Here is a 24,737-nt window from a genome sequence, read left to right as displayed (position 1 = left end):
AAAAAAAAAAAAAAAAAAAAAAAAAAAAAAAAGAAAGGAAAAGAAAAAAAAGAGTTTATTTCCTAGTGATTTGGCTTTTTTCTTTTTTTTCTTTTTGCTTGTGTCAACTTTTGTGTTAGTGTTTATCATTAAGTTTGTATTGTATTTGAAAAATGTGCCATGTGCAGTTTCTATTTTTGTGAATTTACTGAGGTTTTCTTTAGAATTCTATAAATGTCCCACGGGTACTTTAAAAAAATATGCTTTTTTGGAGGGTGTAGAGTTTGAAACTTACCTGTGGATCCATCTTATCAATCTGATTAATCAGGTCTTGTATAGTCCCACTTACCAGAGTTTCCTTGATCTATCTTGAGATAAACACTCTGTGTCCCCTTTATCCCCCCAGGTTCTCCTTGTATTTACAACAGTTTTTGCACTACATATATGTATTTTTGCATTGCCTATTTTGATGACACATGCTACTTAGTACTTAAAAATTTTAAATGTCTCCATTTTCATTGCAGAATAAAACTTCCATTATATTTGACCCCATTCTTCCAATTTCATATCTTTTTAGGTTGGATTAAATTTTGATCTTATTGTCAAGAGTGTTGATTTTTTTTAATATCACAGCTTCACTGAGATATTCTTCACATACCATGCAATCTGCCCACATAAATCATACAGTTGTATGTTTAATGGGGTTTAGTGTATTTAGAGAGCTGTGTAATTATCACCACAATCAATTTTAGAATATTTTCATCACCCCAAAAAGAAACCCTGTAGCCTAATTAGCAGTCACTCTTCATTTCCCCCAATCCTCTGAGCCTTAGGTACTCACTAATCTGTTTTCTGTCTCTATAGATCTGCTCATTCTACACACTTCATATAAATGGAATGATACAACACAGGGTCTTTTTGTGACTGGCTTATTTTACTTAGGATCTTCTCAAGGTTAGTAACTCCATGTTGGATCCATGAAGTAATAGTACTTTATTCACTTATTGCTGAACAATATTCCATTGTATGCATATATCACATTTTATTTATAGACATTTGGGTTGTGTCCACTTTTTGGCTATTATAAACGATCCAACTAAGAGCATTTGTACAAGTTTTTGTGTAGACATATGTTTTCATATTCTTGGATATGTATCTAGGGATGGAATTGCTAGGTCATGTGGTAACTCCTTTTTCTTTTGGTGGTGTTCATTTTTCTCCTTACTTTTGGGTAAGAGTTTTCTGTCTTTATGAGTAATGGTAACCTTTTGTCTGTAACATATGTTGAAAATATTTTCCTAAGTTTATTTATTGGTCAAACAGAAGGTTTACATTTTTATGTAGTACAATCTGCCAGTCTTTCCTGTTTGGTTTCTATTCTGGACTTGATGTTTTAAAAAAAAATGTCCTCACCGGCCTGGAGTCATAAAACTATTTACTTAAATGTTCTTCTGGTATTCTTCTGCATACCCTTTTAATGTTTACATCTTTGATTTATTTGGTTTCTATTTCAGTGTAAGGAGTGAGATTGGCATCCAGCTTAATTTTCTTTTCCCCAAAGGACTAGTCAGTTGGGAGAATTTTAGCAAGTCTGTTTTCCTTTATCTTTTCCTATGTCTTGGTTCTGTGATGGTAGCAGCTTTAGCTCATTTCTGGCTGCTCCTTCTTGCCTCCTGGGATCTGAGGAACCACCCTGGATGCAGATTTGTATGCACCAAAAGTCCACAGTCCCTAGCTGGGCAATGAACATAAGTTATCAAGGAGGGCGCACCAAGGTCTGGCGAACCCTCTAGGGCACTTGGGTTTATCTCCACTTGCATCAAGATGAGATGGAACTGGGGGGCCCTTGTATTTCAAGGGGTAAGTTTCAGAGAGTTTTGTCAACACTTTGCTTTTTTGCTTCTTTTTATAGCAGTATTTTTTCCCTGCCTTCCACAATGCCACAGATCTCACTATCACCTCCTTCCCCCACATCTTTCCTGACCTCTAGCAAGGCTTGCACGGCCTAATCCCTGCTCCCTGCCTCAGACTATAGGGGGAGTATTATACTGTTCAATACAGTGAGGCTGGGTAACAGCCAGAGAGAGGGAGTGACTTAGCCACAGTCACTCAGCAAATGTATGGCAGAGCCAGGGATACAGCTTAGATGCTTAAATCCCTGCCAGAGTGAGGGCTAACACTTAACGTGTTTCAGTGCTGAGATTGAGAGTTTCTTCTATCATTTTACACATTTACCATGTTATGAGGACACATTCTAGAACAAGTGTGCCTGAGTTCATATTCCAACTCTGTTGCTTATTAGCTGTGAGAATTTGAGTAAGTTACTTCAGTTTCTTGAGCCCCATTTCCTTATCTGTCCAATGAGGGTAAAATAGCACCTATAGTATCATTGTGAGGCTTATGAACTACATACATGTAAGGCACTTAGAACATTGCCTGTTCAAAGTGTTAGCTATTTCTATTATGTGGCTCTGGATACAGTGTCCACAGCAGTGGGAGATCTTATCTTTCTCCTGTCCATTGCTACGAGGTTTTGATGGTTTGAAGAGTTCCCTAATTAAAAATCGACAATTGTTTGTACAACCGTGAATGGCCTCAAAACAAATAATAAAAATAAAAATAAAAATAAAATAATAACAGTAGACACTGGCTCTTTCACGTGCCCATCTGGAAATATTGAGAACAAGAGATGTGGGTCTACACTGTGTCCTTGACTATAAATTGCAAAAGCCAAGAGAACTCATGAATAGATCCAATCAACACCACTCCTTGCTCAATTCCAAATGCAAATTGCAAAAAGAACTGGGTTGGAAAACCCTCAAGCATATGCTCAGATAATTTCCAAAGTTTGTTTTCAGTCTGCATCCTAGGGGACAGAACTTTGGCAAGAGAGCAAATACTTTCTACAGGGGTGGCAGTGGCGGGGGTGTGTCTGAGGGATTAGCGGTGACTATGTTTCCTTTTTTGCACACACTTGGCCTATTGATTGTTTAATAATCAAATCTCCAATACACTTCCTACTGGCTTTCTTTCATTTTCAAGTTCCCTTAGTCGGTGCATGAACACATACTTCCCACCTCAAAGAACTGAATCTGTCACTATGCTATATTAATATCACACTGATGTTAAGACAGAGTTCATGCTTCTTACTATGGTGTAAGATCAGTTCAGGGAGAAGTGTCTAGTCTTTGTAGTATGTGAGAGGGTAATTCCAAGACAGTAAGTGTCTCTCTCCCAGTTGAGGCAGGAATGGATGTGGTGCAGTAGAGGCTGCCCCAGCCCGGGACTGGAGGTGCCTGTTGTAAATGAGCGGGGTGGGGGGGGGGGATGGGGGGGGGGTGAGGGGGGGGGGGTGGGGGGATGGGGTTGGTATTTCCTTGCTAATGTGTGTTGTGGCTGTGTGAAGTGTAATATGTACTGTGAGTCCCCCAGAAGATGCTGTAAAGAGGCGTGATGTGAGCTGGAGGCTGGGAGGAGATGTGGGATGTGGTTTGTGTACAAATAAAGAGACAAGTTGATAAGCAGGGAAATGATAAAAGGAACAATAAAACAAAAGGCACGTAGGAAACCAAGGTTCTAGAAGATAACCTACTTTGGATGAGTGGGGGTAGAGTATGGGGATGATGGGGCTCAAGGACCCCGTGTGGATATAGGTACAGGGGCAGCGTGGGTCAATGGTGCTGACTTAGAACACTCTTCTTTCCTTCCTTCTCCAGGACCCAAGGAGGATAGGTACTGGTTCAATATGGGATTAGGGCAGGGGTTCTTTATTTTCTTTTCAAATTTCTATTTAGGTTCTCCTTAGTTAACATACAGTGCAGTATTGGTTTCAGGAGTAGACTTCAGTGATTCATCACTTACATACAACACCCAGTGTTCATGATAACAAGTGCCCTCCTTAATACCCTTTATACCCATCATTAGTAAAGATTCTTAACTTGGAGTTCACCAAAAAGTCTTGGATAGAATTATGGGAGTCTGTGCACTTATAAGGGAAAATATTATATTTTTATTTTCACTAACATCTAATTAAAATTTACCATTTCCTTCATTTATTGAATGTAGGCAACAAGTTTCACAGTGTTAGCACTATCTGTGACTTTGCTCCCAGCAAAAGTCATTGATATTTTAATTTTACTTCATATTGTAGTTGTTGCAGATATCTCAAACATTATTCATGCTCATCACTAGTTGGAAATTATGGAAGTTAGTAGATCCTCTGATAGATTTCGTTGTTTAATGCATTAATAAAGAAGCACATATGTTCCTATATCTGATTTTAAAAACATGTTGATAACTATATTTCAACATCTTCTATTTCTTCTGTTATTCACTGTGTTTTATTTTATGCATTTAAAGATATAATTCTGAGAAATAGTATGTAGACTTCAACAGATTGCCAAAGTAGCCTTTGGACAGAAAAGGTCAAGAAAGTGGGTTAGATGGTGCAGAAAGGGAGCAGATAGCTGGAGACACTCTTACCCTTGAGCCTAGAGGAAGGGATTTTGGTCAGGGAGAAAAGTGACAGGGTACTCTGAGAGGTGCTGGGACCCACGTGTCTGCACATTTTACCACCTGTTACTGCTGAAGTCTGTTCCTGGATGGTCCTCAGGCCTATCCTGGTCCCTGGGGCAGAAGATGGGGCTGGAAGGAGCTGGGTCCCAGGGGCTGTTGTTCAAGGCTGGTGGACCTAGGTCTGGGAGGATGAGCTGGGATGGGGATGCTGGCTCTCTCATTGGTCCCAGATTCTCCACTGATGATTGAGTTGGCAGATCTGAGATCACAGCCAGGCTTCACCCTGGACTCACTGCATCAGCTTAGACCAGCTGTGGAACTTCTGAGCCTTGGTTTCCCCGTCTATGAATTGCCATTCATTCAACTAATTTTGAATAAACTCTGTCTGAAAAGGGATGTTCTCCTTGAAGAAGTGTTCCTAAACAAAATTGTCCATTTCTTTTTGTTCCTAGTCAAGTTGCTCTTTGAAGAGAAGAGCCTTGCGTCCTACCCAAAAGGGTCCAGCCTTTGGAGTTTGCATCCCTGCTGGCTGACCCTTCCAGTCCTTCTGATGACACAGTGTAAAGTGTCAGGACCAAATTCCAGTGCTTTCTGCCAGATGAGACCAGGCTGCTGGATTCAATTAGAGCTGTCAGCCTGGCCAACAGGGTGTGCATTGTTATTTATGCACTGAAGTACCCTGATAATTAAACTCATTCAAAGTCACAATGATTGGTTACTTAAGAGGCCCCAGTAATCATAAGTGAGGACGGTAATTTGAATGTACGTCACACTGTTTGGCTTGGAAGTGCAGCACAGTTTGTTCCAAGAAGGGCAAAGGAAAAAAAATGTTCATGTGTAAGAGGCAGAGCAGGAAGTGGGGCAAACCCTTCTGTGATCCCAAAGGTACCCCGAGGCATATCCTGATGACATGTCCTACCTATCATTCTCTTGGTAGGACAAAGAGGGTGCACCAAGCCCTAAGAGCCCAGGTGAAGGCCTCCAGGAGACAAGATGCTAGGCCATCGCTGAAGATGTCAACCTTGGCTGGACCTCACCTCTTCCGTGGCCTACCTTCCAGCCCTGGCCACCAGCCCCACTGGCTGCAGAGACCGCTGGATGTGATGCTCTGGCAGCAAGCTCTTCAAATCCCACCTCTTCCACTGACTAGCTGGGTCACCATTGGCTAGTTGCTTAGCCTCTTTGAGCCTCAGTTTCTTTATCTACAAAAATGGGGATAACGGTGGCTATCCTATCAATTTTACTAAAAATTATGTGAGAGAGTGTTGATAAAGCACTGGCTTAGTACCAGGCCTATAGCAAATGCCAAACCCGTGTCATGGTTGTTGGTGTTATTGGAGGCTTGCTGTGGGTGGAAGCGAACTCATCGGTGCTCCCTGGTTGTGCTGCTGTCTCCTCCCCCTTGTCCTCTGGCATCCTGTCTTCTGTACCGATTGGCTCCCTCCCTCCATTCATGGCAAAATTTGAGCTCATTTCTCTGTTGCCTTTCAGTTTAAAAACTTGGCTTGCATTTTCCCCAGGAACAGAACAAATGGGCCTGTGCTTACAGGGGCTACAGGATTCTGATAGGAAAGTTCCTCAGGATCTTGGGGCAAGATCAGGAAAGGTTGCCTTCTTATCTCAGTGCTTGGAAATTGGCATAAGTGAGAACAGGTGAGGGGAGGGACTTGGCCACTTTTTAAATGGAAGGGACAGTTGTTCCACTTGTGAGCGGTGAGTTCTTGGTAAAATGGTGTTAGCTTTCTGAGGCCTGGGCGGTTGTGGCTAAGGCAGCTCTTTGTCTACCACAGACTCATTCTCTCCCTTCTGCCCTTCCCTGGTGAGAGGTGCCTGTATAGCCAGAAATCCCTCGTCCTGGCTGTACTTTGTTGAAATGCAGCCATATGACTCTCTCTAAAGGGATGTGAGTGGCAGTGATGTGTGCCACTTCTGAGCAGAGGCTTTCTCTTTCCATTGGCAGGAAACGAAGGACTCCCAGGTGCTGAGGGATGGCGGGACCACAAAAACGGAAGGTGCCTATTCAACATGTAGAGGAAAGCCACCTGTCAACTAGGAACACTTGCGTTGGCCTTGTAAGTGAGTGAGGAATATATTCCAATTGGGTAAAGAGAGTGAAAATGTGGGGTTTGTTGTAGGAGACAGTATTATTATAACTAATAAGGCCATCATATGTAAAGTGGTTGCACTGGGTTGAAGTGCTCCACAAATCCAGGCTGCAAATACCCCATTCATTGATTTATTCATCTGTCCATTTGTAAAAGCAAATATTTATTTATTAATTTAGAGTGTGTGTGTGTGTGTGTGTGTGTGCGCACGCGTGTGCATGGGGGAGGGGCAGAGAGTGAGGGAGAGACAGAGAGAGTCCCAAGCAGGCTTCGAGCTGCCAGCACAGAGCCTGATGTGGGGCTTAAACTCACGAACCGTGAAACCTTGACCTGAGCTGAAATCAAGAGTCAGACGCTTGACCGACTGAGCTACCCAGGCGGCCCTGCAAATATTTATTGAGCACCTGTTCTAAGGTCATGTTCTGAGAGCTGGAAGTACTACAATGAACAAGACAGACAACAATGAGCAAGACAGACACATGCCATGCTCTTATGAGGAATTTATAGTCTGTTTGGAGAGAACGCAAACAAGTAAACTGATGACGAAAGTAACTTTAGAAAATGTTAAGGGCTACCAAGAAAGCCAAACAGGGTGAGGTGACGGGAAATGGTGATATTTTGGTAGGAGGGTTAGGAGAGTTCTCTCTGAGGAGGTGGCATGTGAGCTGGGACCTGGCTGGGGACAGTCATCATCTCCTTTCCTTCTTCCTGCATCATTGATGCTTCATCCCTACCATTTTACTTGCCCTTCTAAGACCATGCACTTCCCTGCCCCCATGCTACTGAGCAGTCTTCTCATCCTGTGAACTGCTTCTCCTTGTAGACCCTGCCCCAGGAGATGGATCCTTAGGCAGAAGCAACAGTTCCCTTCTATCCATGTGCCCGCCTCTCCGGCAGCCAGCTGTGTTGTATTCTATTTGTTTTTTTATGCATCGATTTCCCCAGCAGCCTGTGACCTCTTGCTCATTCATCTTTGTATTTTAGACTATTGCACAGTGCTGGGCACACAGCGGGGGCTCACTGAATGTTTGTGGGTTTGATTTGAGTATAAAACCACCAGAAATGATTGTTTAGTTCTGTCAGGAGCCTGCATAATGCATTGTGTTTTGAAAGCGGCTTTTGTTTAGTCTCGGTGTCTAGAACACCAGCCCCTTTAACTGTGTGCATATGGCGACTGAGCCAATTTCAATTAGTATGTGCATAAATACTCATATTTCTCAGACACAAGTCAGAATCTTTGTTTTCTTGTTTCTTTTCTTTTTCTGGTTGCAAAACACATCCTCTCTAGTTCTTGGTTAACCTGACAACACTTCCTCAGGTTGACAAAACAGTCCATTGGCTCCTTGATGAGGGGGGCATGAGGGTTTGGGGGTAGGGGTAGGATGAGGTGCATTTCCATCTGTGAAGGCCTAGACTTTGATGTTCCCTCTTCAAACTCTAGTCAGACTGGAGACCAGAGATGCATGGGTGAAGATAAAACCATATTTGGGGAATCTTCTCTTCTGTTTAAGATAAAGGTCATCCTGTTGTCATTTCCTGGGGGACCTGTTGCAGGAAGGTGGGGAGGAAGAGAAGAGAGCTCCTATTTGGTGAGAACTCTGGTTCTAAAATGTCCTAGGTGTACAAAATGCCAACAAGACAGGTCAACACTGTGGTTATTTATGCTCCAGAGTCCCCCATGGATCAGGGCAGGGCTAGACTTGACCCCAAACCCCATCCTTACTGGGGTCCTCTCCTTCCCTCCTGCCTTATAGGCTTCTCCTGAGCACATCCCATCAATACCTCCCATTTGTCTGAATCCTTGTCATAGGCTCTGCTTCCAGGGGCACTCACCCCCAGGTATCTATTCAGTGCCAGGTGCCACAGCCGGTCCTCACAACCAAGCCTTGAGGAAGGAATGACCCTCACTGCCCCCTGGACACAGGCTTCCAGGCTTCTGTGAACCCATTTACTGCTTTGGGGACGCAACTGGCCAGAGCTTAATATTCACTGGGCTACATCTTGCTAGTGAGTGAGGTTACTGCATGCCAGTGAGCCAGGTGTCTGTTCTGCCTGCCACTGGGAGGTAGGGACTGGCTATCAAGGCCCACATGGCTGGTGGGGTCTGTTCTGAAGACCTGGTCATATCTTTCCTTCCGTGGGGTAGCATGGTCATCCCAAGATACAAATCTGGGGGCAGGAGGTAGGGGGCCTCCCTCGGACTCCGGACTTGACTTGTCTGTGCTCTTCCGTACTGCCTTTCCTAGAGACCTTTGCACTCAGTCATTGTACATATGCCTGCCTATTCACGCAGCCAGGATTCTGTGTCTTATCTGTTTGTGGATCCTCAAGTGACTGGTTTCTCAGCAGAAACCTAGAGGGAGAAGAGGAATGAGTGGTAGAGTTTAAGCACCAAAACCCTATCCTGAACACCTGACAAAGCCTACAAAATCAGTATGATTTCCCATTGGATGACTAATTAACCCTGACTAACTGAGGCTTAGGAAGTTTAGATGGCCTGAGGATGTAATTAATATTGTCTGAGCTGAGATTTGAACCTGGGATTGCCCGGTTCCAAAGCTCAGGTTTTTTCACCCACACTAGAGGTTGACAAACTACAGGTAAGATTCTGTGTTATTGGAACACAGCCATGCCTATCCATTATGGTATGTTATGGCTGCCCGTGTGCTACAGCAGCAGAGGTAAGTGGGTACAACTGCGACCATATGACTCATAGAGCCTGGAGTATTTGCTATCTGGACCATTACAGATTGTCAACCCCTGGTTTACACTCTACTCCCTTAGGGAGTGTTCTTTCTATAATCCAAGAACCCCAAGACACTGAGGGGGTGGAAAGATACCTGATCTTAAAATCAGAAGATCTTGGGTACCATTCTGGCTGTGCAACCCTAGCCAGGTCTTGATCTTCTCCTAGCCTTGGTTTATTCATCTATAAAATGGAGATAAGAACAGCCACAATATAGTTTCATTTTGCAGATCAAATAAAGTAACAATGGTAATGATGATTTTAGTTAAAGATTACTGAGTGCTTACTCTGTGCCAAGTATGTGCATACAGGCATGATCTCTCTGATCCTTACAAGTGTCCAGCACATAGTAGACATATAACAAGAAGTTGTTGAAGGGATAAGGGAGGTACTCTTATTCCCACTTCTCAGATAAGGAAACTGAGGCTCAGAGATGCGACATAACTTCCTCAGGCCTTGGCTGCCTGTAACAGTAGAAGCTGTTGGGTTCAGGGCAGGCACAAGGTGGGAAGGGTCACGAAGGGCAGTGTTGTCATGCTGGGGACAGGGTGTTTCTCCTGCCAAGAAGACCCGTGATCTTTGGGGCTGGTCTCCACTGTGGGAAGGGAAGATTGTGTTCCTCTCAGCTTCGCCTCCTTGGTGGAAATTCTGCAATTTAATCAGATTCTATTCTGTCCTCTTCATTTCCCCCTGCATTTTCTAGTGACTGGGATTGTCAGCAAACCCATCATCTTCTTGTTGATGCGCGTCAGCAAAACAGAGATTAGCTGCTTCAGGAAAGTGAGCACTTGGGAGTCATAATTATGAGAATTGCTTTTAGTTTTGGGTCCATTTGAATGAGTTTGAACCACATGCGAGCCAGACTGCATGCTTGAAAACCTTTCTAGTTGTGGCACTGGTTATCTTGGTTGTGTGAGATGTGGAACAGTCACTCCACCTTCACAGGGCAGGTAAAGCCACCTCTATTCACCTGCTGCTCCTTATCCAGGTGCACACTTGGAGATGGATAAATAGAATTCCTGAGAACTGCTCAGTAATGTTGTGGCTTCACTGAGGAAAGCATTTTGGTTCTAGGAAAAGGGAAAGGAATTGAGTTGATTGAGGGAAAGATCATTGTCTTAGTTTGGGTTTCCCCGGAAGCAGACTCTGAGACACGGATTGGAACGCAAGGGCCCTATTTGGGACCGGATTCCGGGAAACACCATAAGAAACACCGAGAGGTGAGACGGGGGAGGGAAGGAAGTGTATACAGGATGTGTTCTCAAGCAGATTGCCACCATGGGCAAATGAAGATTAATTTCACTGGGAGCTCTGAGAGTCAGAGCAGTAACACACTTCCGAGTTATCTTCTCAAAGGATGAGGGAGCTGGGTATTTGCAGACGAATTCCCATCGGTCGCTAGTTGAGGTCTGACATTATTAATTCCCTTTGTTGGAAGACCGCACAGATAGAAGTTGGTTGGCATGCCCTGAGATGGTATAGCTCAAGGGGATATGGTGGGGGCACGTACAGATTCTGCTATAGGCTCCGGCTCTGAAATCGGACTGCCTGAGTTCAGCCCTCAGGTTCTTCTTCCTATTTGCTGTGTGACCTTGGGCAAGTTACTTAACCTCTCTAGTCTTTATCTGCCAGATGAGAAATGTTCATTTAGTAGGTGATGGTGAAGATGAAAAGAGAGAAGCCATGCAAGACACTTACAGGGCCCCTGGCACAAGGTAAAAACTCAGGAGCTTTTAACTATTATTATTAATTAGTCTACTAAAATTGAACAGGGAACGGTCAGACATAGATGTTATGGGGTAAAAGGGACAAGGAGCGAAGAGTCAAGGCAGTTTCCAAGAGCTATGCGATGTAGAATAAAATAATTAATAAGGAAAGCCCTAGGGACCAGTCCTTAAAGTGGCCAGAAAGTGGGTTGTTTTGAGAATGGTGGACAGGAAGTAGCCATGGAAGAAAGGGTGTTGGAGTCAGGCCACATTCAGCTCAAATATATTCTTTCTTCTACCTAAAATTTGGAGATCTCTACACCCCCTTCTGCTGATAGGGATGTGGAGTCTCACTGCAGAACCCCACCTCCACAACCTCTTGTGTTGCATGGAGCCACAGCAGTGATTGGGGACAGAATTATTTGCAGCAGCAACTGGAACACAGAAGTCATTTTAGTCTAGAACTTCAAAGCTATGAAACTGAACTACAAAGATAACAACTTGTCTGCAGTAGATGGCATTGCATGTATAGTGTGGCTTGGGGCCACTGTGAACATGTAACTCTTCAGCTGCCTTTCAGGTCTTAGCTTGCTTGTAGTAAGGTCTTCTGTACCGTTGGTGATGCCCATGTAGCTTGAATCAAAAGCTTCTGTACCCATGAACTTGTAGCAAACTGACCAGTATGCTAGGGGATGACGTCCAGGATGATGGGAAACAGCTGGGATGTGGGTCATAACCCTGGTAACAATGGGTAATATTTACTGAAAGTATTCCATGTGCCCAGTCGTGTGCAAAATGCTTCCCCACTTTTTTCTTCTCCCAACAGTTGGAGGGAAGGGTCTCTGCTAGGACATCCTGCACACCTCCCTTCCATAGGGCATATTAAGATGACCTCTCTCTGTTCCCAGTGGCTTTCTCGGGGGCCTTTTCTCCCTCTGGCCTTTCTCACAAGCCCCGAGGAGCATTCTGAGTTGTTGGACTGGAGAGGGAGGAGGCATTCTCTCCACCCAGCTTTGTGTCCTGCTCTCTTTCCCAAAGAGCACACGTGCTGCACTGGGGGAGAACCGCCGGCTCATTGTCCTGGGCAAAGCCTAGGCAGTCGGAGGACCATTTTGTCTCTGGGTTCAGCAACCCTCCTAGTGGTTAGCAGACAGCAGCATAATGGCCAGCCAGTGTGAAACTGTGCAAATTGCCTCATAAATAACTCGTAATGCACAAGCAACAGGGAGAGACTGTAGCGTATGGATAAATGACTCCCTGCCATTTCGGGGTATTAAACCAGGGCTAATCTGGACCTCTCCATGGGGATTCATTAACTGCTATGGGTTTCCTGCTTGCAGACCTGCTGGGACGTGGGCACGTCGCTTGGCACTTCTCTCGATGTTGTGGTGGGGGCAACATACTTCTGGGCAGGGCCACTAGGAGGGGAGAGTAATCAGTACCTTTAACAAACAAGCTGCGGTGGGGGAGCCGTGCGGGAGCAGTACATTTTCTCTGGAGAACTCACTTTCTGAGGAAGTCTCTTCTTTGTGGGGTAGAGAAAAACATAATAATAACAGCTAACATTTATTGGGTGCTTACTCTCTGCCAGACACTGTGCTTAAGTTTTCTCATGCATCAGCTCATGTAATTCCTACAAAAATCCTACCAAGCAGATCCTATTATTTGTCTATTTTTTATAATGGAAGGAACTAAGGCTCGCAGAGGCTTTAGGTAATGTAGCCAGTATCTGCTGAGTGTGTTAGTTAGCTTTTGTTATGTTGTGTAACAAATGAACCTGAAATCTCAGTGGTTTAAAATAACGGGATTTTTTTTTTTTTTTTTTACTCTTCTCTTATGCCACTCATGGATCACATGCCCTACTCTATCTGTCTTTATTCCAGGATCCAGGCTGAAAGAGTAGCTCCTATTTGGGATGTGCTATGATTGTGGTAGAAGGAAGCAAGAGTAAGAAAATTGGTGGAGCCAGCCAGGGCTGTTAAAGCTTCTGCTCAGAATTGGGATACATCACTTCTCACATTTCATTGGCTAAAGAAGGTCACATGGCCAAGCCTTCTTTCAATGGGGCAAGGAAGTTTAGTCCTCCCACAGGGAGGTGCTGTTTAATGAAGTGTGTGTGGGGGGGTATTTAATTCTCTTACAGGAAGGCAGAGAATAGAGAAACATGTAATCTACACAGGTGATTGAACTCAGATCTTTGTATTTGTTCTGTTCTTTTAATCTCTGACTTCATGGATTTGGAGCTGAGAGACCTGGGTGTGGGTTGTGGCTCAGCACTGAGAAGCTGTGTGACTAAAAGCAGACCTCCTTCCCTCTCTGGGCCTTAGTGTTCTTGTCTTAGCTAGATACCCTCAGAAGCAGGGCAGAGACAAAGATTTGAGTGCAAGTGGTTTATTTGGGAGGTGGCCCCAGGAAGCCCCAGTAAAGATGGGAAAGGAAGATAGGAGAAGAAACGAAGTCAGTAAGGTGTGCTGTTATCAAGCAGGCTACCCACAGAGCAGCGGGGACCTAGTTCTGCTGAGAGACACATCTGGTGGGTGGGTTGGGGGAATACACGCCCCAGAGTTATCTCACCTGAGGCGGGAGGGAGCTGGGCTGTTTATGTACCAGCTCCCAGGCCTTCTTTAGGTGAGGGCTATTTCTGGGGGCATTTTGAATCTCTTGCAGCCTTAAAAAAAGCCTTTGGGGAGAATTATGTGTTTGAAATAAGCATCCCTTTGTATGCGGAGGTGAGAGCTGAAGTCCCAGTCTATACAGAGAGCAGTGTTGACTAGGAAAGCTTTAAGGGCCCTTCTGCTTTTTGTCACCTGTGTCCATAGCCTTTGCCTGGCACTGGGCCAGGACCTCAGTAATGGGTCGAGTGAGGGGTGATGGGTATTTGCATTTCCCCCCCCACCCTCCTGTGCATTACCCCGACCCACTAGCAGCTCTCTTTCTTCCCTTTCCAATGCTTCCTCTCTGCTTTGCAGGATGCTCCGTCTGGCTCTGGCCCGGCAGCCCTTCCCCTTCGAGGCTCTGGCTACCCCCCTTTCTGGGCGCTGCAGCCCTACTGCTCAGCTTGAGCTGAGGGTGCTCTTCCCCCCACATCCCATGCTTTCCACGGTCACAGGGAGGCAGCAGCAATGATGTCCTCATTTCCCACTGCCACTTGTGAACCAGGCTCTCCCATTCTATGCAAGATGCTCTTTTGCTCTGAAGCCCTTGCCCTGGCTCTCTCCCAGCCACTTTGCTCTCATTCTCCATTCGCCCCTCCCCCCACACCCCCTACCAAGCTGCATCCTCCCTAAGGCCACCCTTCCAGCCTGCTTTCCCTGTCTGAGCCATCTTCCGGGGCCTCTCCCTTATCTACAAGGTTGAAGTGTTCCACACCTGGAGTTCTTGCCCCCACATCCCTGTCTAGCTCAGGCCATCTACACCTCTCTCCAGGACCAGTAAGACAGCCTCCTCACCAGTCTCCTGCTGTGCTCATCCCTGCCTCAATTTTTGCCTTCCTGTTCCTCCCTACTTTGGCTAAAGTGACCTCTCCAAAATATGAGTGGGTAGAGAAGTAAGCAAAGTGTAGTGGTTGAGAATGGGGACTCCAGAGACAGACTGTCTGGATTTAAATCCTGTATCTGCCAGGATTAGGAACTGTGCAAGCTTGGGTGAGCTGCTTACCCTCTCTGAGCCTCAGTTTCCTCATCCACCAGCTGGACCTACCTCGTAGGATTGTTGCAGTGACAAGTGAGTTAACATATGTTACGTGCTTAGAACACCACCGGGCGCATAATGCTTACTATGACTTTGCTAAATGAATTAAATCTGAGGATGATATCTTCTCCCTGCTTCCAACCTTCCAGGCTCCCTCCCAGTCACCACAGGGCAGAGTCTGAGCTGACCAGTCTGGCACTTGGGGCCCTGGGTGAATTAGTCTCTTTTGTCAAAATCAGCCCCCTTGCTGCTTTCACCCCACATTTTATGATGAGACTTTGCACATGCTGTTCCCTTTCCTTGGTATGCTGATCCCTGCCTTGTCTACTTGCCTATTTCCTACTGACCTCTCAGGACTGGCTGAGCCAGGGCTGCAGCAGAGTGGAGGGAGGGGGATATACCTGAAGATGGAAGCTGAAGGGCCAGAGGGAGGGACTGAGGGGCTTCCCTGAGGCCCTCACTAGCTCAACCTCCAAGCTTCCTGAGCCTCTCTTCTCCAGGAGCTACTGCCTCTGGCAATTTGAAGTCCTGCCCCAGGCTGCTCCTTGTGGCCCTGGAGGCCTTGTGGGTGTCTCACTGAGCACGGGGTCTGATATTAGTTTCCTGACTTCCACATGCCGTGATTGCTGACTCACTCTTAATTCTCCGTCTGGCAAGGAGATACAGCTTAAGACTGTGGGCCTTCAAGCCCTGCTGCCCAGGTTCAAATTCCAGCACTGTCTCTTACAAGCCATATAGCATTAGGCAAGTGACTGAACCTCTCTGTGCTTTAGTTTCCCACTTGTAAAGTGAGCTCATACCTAGGTTGTTTCGAGGATCACACCGGGCCGGAGTGTGTGAAGGCACAATGGTGCCTGCTCCAATAAGTATGATATCAGTGTTTTCCTCTTTCCCCTCCAGTTGGCTGGCCTGAGGCCCTGATGCGAGGCTGACAGTCGGGCACACCGAACCAGACTGAGCATCCGCTTCTTGTCAGGGAGCACTGTGTGGCTGCCGGCTACGTCTCTGGTGAGTGCTCCTGTCTCTGTTCTTTGAAGGGCTTGCTCTGCAGGAGGATGTCCTTGGGCAAGAAGCAGGTCTGCTAACTCCATCCCTCTCCCCCCAACCCCCGTGCTTCTTCCCACCCTCTCCAAGGCTCTCTCAGAGACTTCACTCCTTGTTCAGCCTCATCAACGCTTTATTATCAAATCCTTTTCCAGCTCTCTGTCCAGAGTCATCATAATTATAATCACTACTGCAATCACGTCCAACTTCTTAGCCCCCCACCGAAGCGTGAGAGCATCGGCACTGGCCTAAGAGGCCTGTCTGTCCCACCGCAGCACCCTGGGAATGCGTGGCTGTCCCTTCCCCATCCGTCCCCCCATATGGTAGTGGTCGTGGGGCCTTGTCCTCACTCGTGGAGGTGCCTCCTTTATTCAAATACTCTGTCCCAGACCTCACCACTCTGGGAACAGTGTGCCCCCTGGGACAGTGGTGGCCATGGGGCCTTGCCGCGCATCCTCAGAGAGGTCTCCTACATTTAGACTCTCCAATCCCAAGTGCACTGCTCCCTGGAGCCCCGTCTGCTCCTGGTGGACCTGCACCGAGGAACGTGGACCAGCGTCACACCAGGTGGGGGATGACAGTTTTTCTTGCGTCCTTCTGTGATGCTCTTTTGGCGTTTCTCCTGCTGTTCCTGACATGAGTGCTGCCTGAAAAGTGCTGAGTGAAAGGCAGATGGGGCTGCTGACAGGGGGTGGGGGCCTTCCTGGGGCCTGGGTGGAGGAGGTGAGATCCCGGGGGCAAGAGAACACGTGCTGCCTTCACGTGACAGAAGTGACAGAATCGGGCGTGCCAACATTTCACAGGGTCTCCAGAGAGCTCCAGGTCTCCAGGGTTTCCACACCGTGAAGTGCTTTGCCCTCTGTTAGAGGCTGAACTCTGTGCCCCCGCAAATTTATATGCTGAACTCTTGACCCCCAGGACCTCAGAATGTGGCTGTCTGGAGTAAAGGGCCTTTAAAGGGATGATGATATTAAAAATGCTTCTTGAGGGTGGGTCCTCATCTAGTGACTGGTGTCCTTATAAGAAGAGGCAATTGGGACCCAGCACAGAGGGAAGGCCGTATGGAAACACCTGCAAGCCAGAGAGAAACCAGAAGTCAGACCTGCCCACACCTTGATCTGAGACTCCTGCTAAGCAACCCCCCCCCCCCCCCCCCCAGCCCCCGGTCTGTGGTACTTTGCTATGGCACCCCTAGCAGATGAATACACCTGCCTTTTGTTCATTTCCTTTTGGGCACATGGGGGGCCCGCATGAATCAGTCTCCTGAGATGGTCACTTAGGAGGCAGGGGCTAAGTGGATTAAGTGTTGGTTCAGGAGAGATTTTTCCAATAGCCAGAACACCCAGACCACTCAAGATGCCCTCTTGTGGTGGAGGGTATCTGGGAGGCAAAGCAGCAATTTCTTGCTTGTACAGCTAGGTAGCAATCATTCATTAACTGCATTCTCTGTGCGGGGCACTGTGCCCATCTCTTCATGAGCATTGTCTATTGTATCCTAATAGTAATCCAGTGAAGCAGTTTCTATATAGAGCCTCATTTTGTGGAGGAGGAAATTAAAGCTCAGAGAGGTCAAGTAACATGCCCAAGAGCACACAGCCCCGGAGTGGCAAGGCTGGTATGTGAACACAGTGTTGTGTCCTGCTGCTCAGGGACTATGTCATCAGGACTTTGAGAAGTCCTAGAGGTCACTCCTGCTTCCCACAAAAAACCCCTTCAGATGTTCTGTCTGTATAACCTTGCTTTTCTTTCATGGGCCCCCCTGAAGGGGAAGCCTTACCTAAACCCCAGGAGATGCTGGGAGCAAGAGGTGGGTGTCCCAGGGGCCTGTGTATTGGCCTGTGGCCAGTGGTCAGGGTACAGCAGTCTTCCCTGTGTGTGGAAAAGTGCTATGCTGGTGACTTTAGCCCTGTGGAGCACCTTCCATACACATTGGCTGTGGCACAGTGTGGCTTCTAGGTGGAGGGCAGAGGTCAGTGTCAGTGGTTTGCCAGCCTTGCAAGTCTCTATAGCAGACCCGCCCTGCAGCTAGAGACAGAGCTGAGACAGGAGGTAGCTGAGATGACTGGTGTAATATCCTAGGTGGTCAGATTGTCACCCATTTTTATTCCCAGATTGCCATGGCCTGGAATTTGGGCAAATATTAGTAATGGTTGTAAAAGCAGCTCCTTGAGTGTTTGCTCTGTACTTAGCATGCCCCAGGCAATGCGTTAATGTTTCTGAGGTACTAAGACATTTAATCCTAACAACGCTTTGGGGGAGAGTTGTTATCAGCCTCCTTTCACAGCGGCTTTGAGAGGTTTAAGCAACTTGTACAAGGTCACTGACCCAGGAAGTGAGGAAATGTCCCAATAAAACCAATGTCTGTCTTGAAAGTTCATGTGTGTAACTGCCAGCTGAACCTGTTACTAGAAGCCTGCATGCTGGGTTCAGTGTGTGGGTGGGCTCAGGGGCTCTAATGATAGTAACGTACCTACTATGTGCCACATCATGCAGTTCACACGGTTCATTTAATGGTTATAACAAGGCTCACAAAGGCTGACAAGGTGCAGGTAGCAATTGCTTCATTTTTGCAGAGGAAGAAACTAAAACGCAGAGAGGACAAGCCACTTGCTCATTATTGACATGCTGGTGACTGGCTACAACTGGGATTCAGACTCAGGCTCTCTGACTCAAAAGTCCCCTCCCCTCTCTGCCTCGTGTTCGTGGAACCAGCAGGGAATCCATGGGGAGGTGTGCCATGAACAACCCCCCCCCCTCCCCCCCATCACCCGATTGATTTCAGCTGCTTTCCAAAAGACCCAAGCCAGGGTCTGGGCATCCTGCCTGTGCTGTGGGCAGAGGGCTTCCCATGGCGGCCCTGAGAGCGTACACCCAGCTCACACGTGGGAAGGCTGAGCTGGTTCCCTCTCCACTTTATTGATGTGGAGTGAGTTGAAGGTTATTGCAATGAATAATAAATGAGCTATCATAGCGAAGCCGATTATTCCGAAGTGTTACCGATGTTTGTGCTGATAAAAATGAATAAATGGCTAAGTGTTTGCAGGGAATGGAAGAGAAAAGGCATAAAGAGGAAATTCATATGTGCCTCTGATAGTTAGAAACAATGAGTCTTGAAACAGAGGCAATCAAGGAATGGGATAAAGCAGCTTTGTGATTTGTTATGTAGGGGAAATAATGACAGAATCTTTCATCTTTGGCCATGTTGGCTGCAAAGAGGAAATAGACATTGGCTTTGAGCAGAGAAGATAAGAGACCAGGAGGAAAATAAAGTTCAGAACAGTGAACAGGAGAGCCAAATTGTAGCTTGGTTTTTCTCACAGACAGAAGGCATATAGAGGAAGGACATGGATACAGCCATGACTTCTTTGCAGATAGAAGAGAGGACCTTCCTGGCCCCAAACGTGAGGGAGGGTGACTCCCAGGATTGGGAGCCATGGTCAGATGCAGGAGGAGTATGAGAAGTCAAATTCAGTGGATGGGGTCCATCAGCCGTGGGGTAGCTCTTTATACTGATAACTCTCAATCAACTGTTTGCACCTTTTCCCTCTGCTGAGATAGATCCCCAGGGTCATTCCCAACATGCTGGCCACAGCTCTTCCTCTTTTTTTACTGCTCAAAAAGGCATACCCGAATTCAAGAGAGTGAGGATGTCTGTGGTTCCCAAACTGTGTGCCAATGTGCCACAGAGTCCCACAGCAAACTGAGGGGTGCCTCGGGATATTTTAATGTTTTCAGGGAAACTTCACCTCCTCCGGACAATGTGCTAACCACCAGCTGGAGGTGAGTCACAGTTCCAACATTAGATTGTGCTACCTTCCTTTTGATGATGTCATACCTTTGCAGAACTGGGTTTTCAGTTATTGCTGTGATAAGAATCAGGTCTGGTGGGTACATCAGTGTGGAGCACACAATGAGGGTGGTGGTGTCCAATCTAATTACAAGGTTTGAGAAGGCATGCAGTGCTCAACATTGCTAAGTAATGGTAGTTATTTGAGAGTGAAATAAAAATATTTTCTTTCAATTTATGTGCATTATTAAAAAGATCACCTACTAACGTAGTTATGTTAGGATACAAATAGTTATTAAATTATTTAAACCTAACGACTCAGCAAACATAATTATTAGGTATTTCTGTTGGCCTGGTACTCTCATGGAAAAGATTGCAGAGACACTAAGGATTCTGTAGATAAAAACTTTGGGAACTTGCATGTTAAGAATCAGGCAGGGGGGTGCCTGGGTGGCTCAGTCAGTTAAGCTTCCGACTTTGGCTCAGGTCATGATCTCACGGTTTGTGGGTTTGAGCCCAGAGATGGGCTCTATGCTGACAGCTCAGAGCCTGGAGCCTGCTTCAGATTCTGTATCTCCCTCTCTTTCTGCCCTTCCCCTACTTGTGCTCTCTCTCTCTCTCAAAAATAAATAAACATTAAAAAAAAAAAAGAATCAGGCGGGTCATTGTGAGAAACTAATGGCACACTCCAACTGGGTAATTTGAGGAGAGTTTAAGAAAATAATTCTTTCCAAAGGTGTGGGCAGCATGTGGAGAAATCACAAGGAATAGGCAGTATCTTGGGATTAGTATTAGGGGGAAGATTTTGGGGTCAGTTAGGAGAAAGAAGGAGGGAGAAAGCACTGCCTGAAAGGGTCTATGAACTTCAGCCAAACAACACAGTCAGCTTCAGCTCTCTGCATGGAGGGATTGCCAAGGTGCTAGGTCTCACCAAATTCAACCTGTAATACTGACCCGGCAAAGCCACATGGCACCAGTGGTTCTCAAACTATGCCCACAGGGAACCCTGAGTTATTACATTCTTTGAACACTAAAATCACGTCTCAGTGGTCTTTACCAGACTCGTCAATAACATCAAGGTCTCAGGATAGAACTTCCTCAATTTTAAGTTTTTCTCCCACGAATCTTCTTTAAACCGAGCCCAAAATGAATGAACAATAAATATTAATGAGAAATTTTAAAATGTGGTTTTTAAAAGGAGTGTTTTATGTATTGTTATTTTTTGACATGCAGAAACCTGCATGCATATAATATAGTCATATTTTCTGCCAGTAAAATTGTTCCTGACTCGTGTGACAGAATTAAGTACATCAATTTTTTTCATGTGGTTATGCAGAAAGCATACTATCTTCCCAATGTCTGAATGAATTTGAAACTGTTTTGATAGAAAATTTGCATATGGTGTAAAATTTAAGTTCTAGAACATTGTGCATATCACTATCATCATCATCATCATCATCGTTATCACCATCATCTCTCTACAAGGAAATCATAATGTGCCCTCTCCATATTCTTGACTACATTATCTTAAATAGTGTTTTTTTTTTAATTTTTTTTTTTTCAACGTTTTTTATTTATTTTTGGGACAGAGAGAGACAGAGCATGAACGGGGGAGGGGCAGAGAGAGAGGGAGACACAGAATCGGAAACAGGCTCCAGGCTCCGAGCCATCAGCCCAGAGCCTGACGCGGGGCTCGAACTCACGGACCGCGAGATCGTGACCTGGCTGAAGTCGGACGCTTAACCGACTGCGCCACCCAGGCGCCCCTTAAATAGTGTTTTTTAAAAAGTTTTATTTATTTATTTTGAAAGAGAGAGTGCTCATAAATGGGGGAGGGGCAGAGAGAGAGGGACAGAGAGAATCCCAAGCAGGCTCTGCACCAGCAGCACAGGGCCCAACATAAGGCTTGAACTCACAGACCGTGAGATCATGACCCGAGCCTAAATCAAGAGTCAGACGCTTAACCAACTGAGCCACCCAGGCACCTCTAAATGATGTTTTTTTAAAGTGAGGCCATTGGACCAGGAGCATCAGCAAATGCAAAATTCCTACCTTGTGGGCTATAAGAAAACAGGTGGCTGGCCAGATTTGGCCTGTAAGCTGTTGTTTGTTGACCCCTGTACTAGACCATAAACTTCAGGAGGGCGAAGGGAATCTTTCTTGTTCACTATCATGCACTCAGCATTCAGCACAGTGCCTGATACACGGTGGCCAGCAAAAAAAAAAAAAAAAAAAAAATCTGTTGAATGATCGAATAAATGAATGAATGAATATGGTTCATTGTCCTTTGTTTCCTCTTCTCTAAACTTGTCCAAAAAATTCTGAGACAAGGGAGTTAAGAGGGAGTAAGCAGAAGGTATTCAATGCCTTCTCTTGTCTACATTTTAAGTAGGAACTTAATTTTAATTCTTCCTATTTCAGTGAAAGGAAAGATTAAATAGAAGTTTCCTGTAAGGATTTTATTGTCAATCTGGTACGAAGCTCCAAAATGCTAGACCCAGAGCTCAAATATGCCAATGTTTTTTAAAACCTAAGAGTGAATCCAGAATTAGAAAATTGTTTTGTATTTAAACCCAGAAGGAATTTTAAGATTAGATTAAGCGTGATTGTTTATAGCCGGAAAGTTAGTAAAAATGTGTTCATAATACTAAGAATTGTGCGCTTTTAAATGTTCTAAGTTGTGAATTACTTTTTAAATATATGGTAACTAGATATGAGTAATTGGTACTGGGGTGGGATTGGCAGTTTCTGTAAAATGTATTTCAGGCTGCGCAGTTGAGATGTAAAGGGAAATACTGACATTTCCTGTTAAGTACCAGCCGGGCTGGAGGCCACAGCTGAGCCTCTGCTGAGCATTCTGGGAGCAAGTGACATCAATGAGCTCTAACCAATGAAGCATCCTGGAGAAGCATATCTGAGAAATTTAAAAAGAATGGGTTTCAAAGAGTGATTACACACATGGGAAGAATTAATAGGAAGGAGCCTCAAAGGTTGATCTACTTCCTGGGATACGACGTGTGTCCTAACTCACCTATGTGAAGGGAACAGAACAACTGTTGCACCTGGCACCAGGGTTGTGGGTTCTGCTGGTTGGAACTTCCCACTGCTCGGGACCATCCCTTCCTGGCTCATTCTTTTTTTTTTTTTTTAACATTTATTTATTTTTGAGACAGAGAGAGACAGAGCATGAACAGGGGAGGGTCAGAGAGAGAGGGAGACACAGAATCGGAAGCAGGCTCCAGGCTCTGAGCCATCAGCCCAGAGCCCGACCTGGGGCTGGAACTCGCGGACCGCGAGATCGTGACCTGAGCTGAAGTCAGACGCCCAACCGACTGAGCCACCTGGGCGCCCCCCTTCCTGGCTCATTCTTAACTATTATTATTATATTTTAATAATTCAGTGCAGAGTGTGTGTATAGAAAGAGCTTAACCCGGCAGAAGAAGACATTCACTCTGTTTATGGGAATCCCTTCTGTTCAGATCGTTACTCCACAACCCAAGGGTAGTGGGAATCATTATTTTTTCCGTGTCTGCAGCACGGGCGTCCCCACTCCCTCAATTTAACTGAAGCTGCTTCTCACCCCCTGGACCAGGCAAGCACATTTTCCTGGCCTAGCCAATCAAAGCATTACACTGTCCTGGCCATAGCGATTGGTTCCAGGATGAGCATGTGACCAATGAGCACTGTTGCCAGGGCTTCTGCGAAGAGACTGATCAAGCGGCGTGTTCTCCTAAAGGACTTAGGCTGCTGGTAGGAAATGGCTGCACGTGGTCTTACCATGGCGAGGGAAGGATCTCCTGAGAGGGGAGGAGCCACTGATGATGGCTATTGTCAATTCACTTTACCTCGTGGAACTTTTGCTTCCTAATTATTTTTTTAAACATGAAATTTATTGTCAAATTGGTTTCCATACAACACCTAGTGCTCATTCCAACAGGTGCCCTCCTCCATGCCCATCACCCACTTTCCCCTCCCTCCCACCCCCCATCAACCTTCAGTTTACTCTCAGTTTTTAAGAATCTCTTATGGTTTGCCTCCTTCCCTCTCTGTAACATTTTTTCCCCCTTCCCCTCCCCCATGGTCTTCTGTTAAGTTTCTCAGGATCCACATAAGAGTGAACACATATGGTATCTGTCTTTCTCTGTATGGCTTATTTCACTTAGCATAACACTCTCCAGTTCTATCCACGTTGCTACAAAAGGCCATATTTCATTTCTCATTGCCAAGTAGTATTCCATTGTGTATATAAACCACAACTTCTTTATCCATTCATCAATTGATGGACATTTAGGCTTTTTCCATAATTTGGCTATTGTTGAAAGTGCTGCTATAAACATTGGGGTACAAGTGCCCCTATGCATCAGCACTCCTGTATCCCTTGGGTGAATTTCCAGCAGTGCTATTGCTGGGTCATAGGGTAGATCTATTTTTAATTTTTTGAGGAACATCCACACTGTTTTCCAGAGCAGCTGCACCAGTTTGCATTTCCACCAACAGTGCAAGAGGGTTCCCATTTCTCCACATCCTCTCCAGCATCTATAGTCTCCTGATTTGTTCATTTTAGCCACTCTGACTGGCGTGAGGTACTTCCTAATCTTTAAAGTGGTGGAGAATAATATCTATTTCCCAGAGTTGTTTTGTGGATCAGATGCCAAACTGAGCAGTTAAAAAGCATTTCCATCTTCTTTTCTGTGCTTCCTTCCTTCCTTCCTTCCTTCCTCCCTCTCCTTCCTTCCTCTTTTCTTTCTTCCTTTCCTTCCTCCTTCCTTCTCCTTGACCCGGAAAGGGAGATTGTTTGGGTACAGACTCAACAACTCTTATCAGTGATTGCTTTTCCAGGGGACTGGGGCAGTCATGGAACAGGCTTCTTGGAGGCTTCAGTGAAGGTGATGTTTGCAGGGCTGGTATGGCTGCCCAGAGGGTGCAGGGCTGAAATAGGGGAGGGTGGAGGTTAAGGGGACAGATCTTTGTTGACCATCAGGAAGAAGTTCCCTTTTTTTAAAAAAAAAAATTATTTTGAGAGAAAGCACAAGTGGAGGAGGAGCAGAGAGAGGGAGAGAGAGAATCCCAAGCAGGCTCTGTGTTGTGGAACTGACATGGGGCTCGAACCCACAAACTCTGAGATCACCACTCACGCCAAATTGAAGAGTTAGATGCTTAACTCA

The sequence above is a fragment of the Panthera uncia genome (genome assembly GCF_023721935.1).
Source record: "Panthera uncia isolate 11264 chromosome A3 unlocalized genomic scaffold, Puncia_PCG_1.0 HiC_scaffold_11, whole genome shotgun sequence".
NCBI lineage: Eukaryota > Metazoa > Chordata > Mammalia > Carnivora > Felidae > Panthera > Panthera uncia.
The sequence above is the reverse complement of the archived record's forward strand: the minus strand, read 5'-3'. Positions refer to the sequence as shown.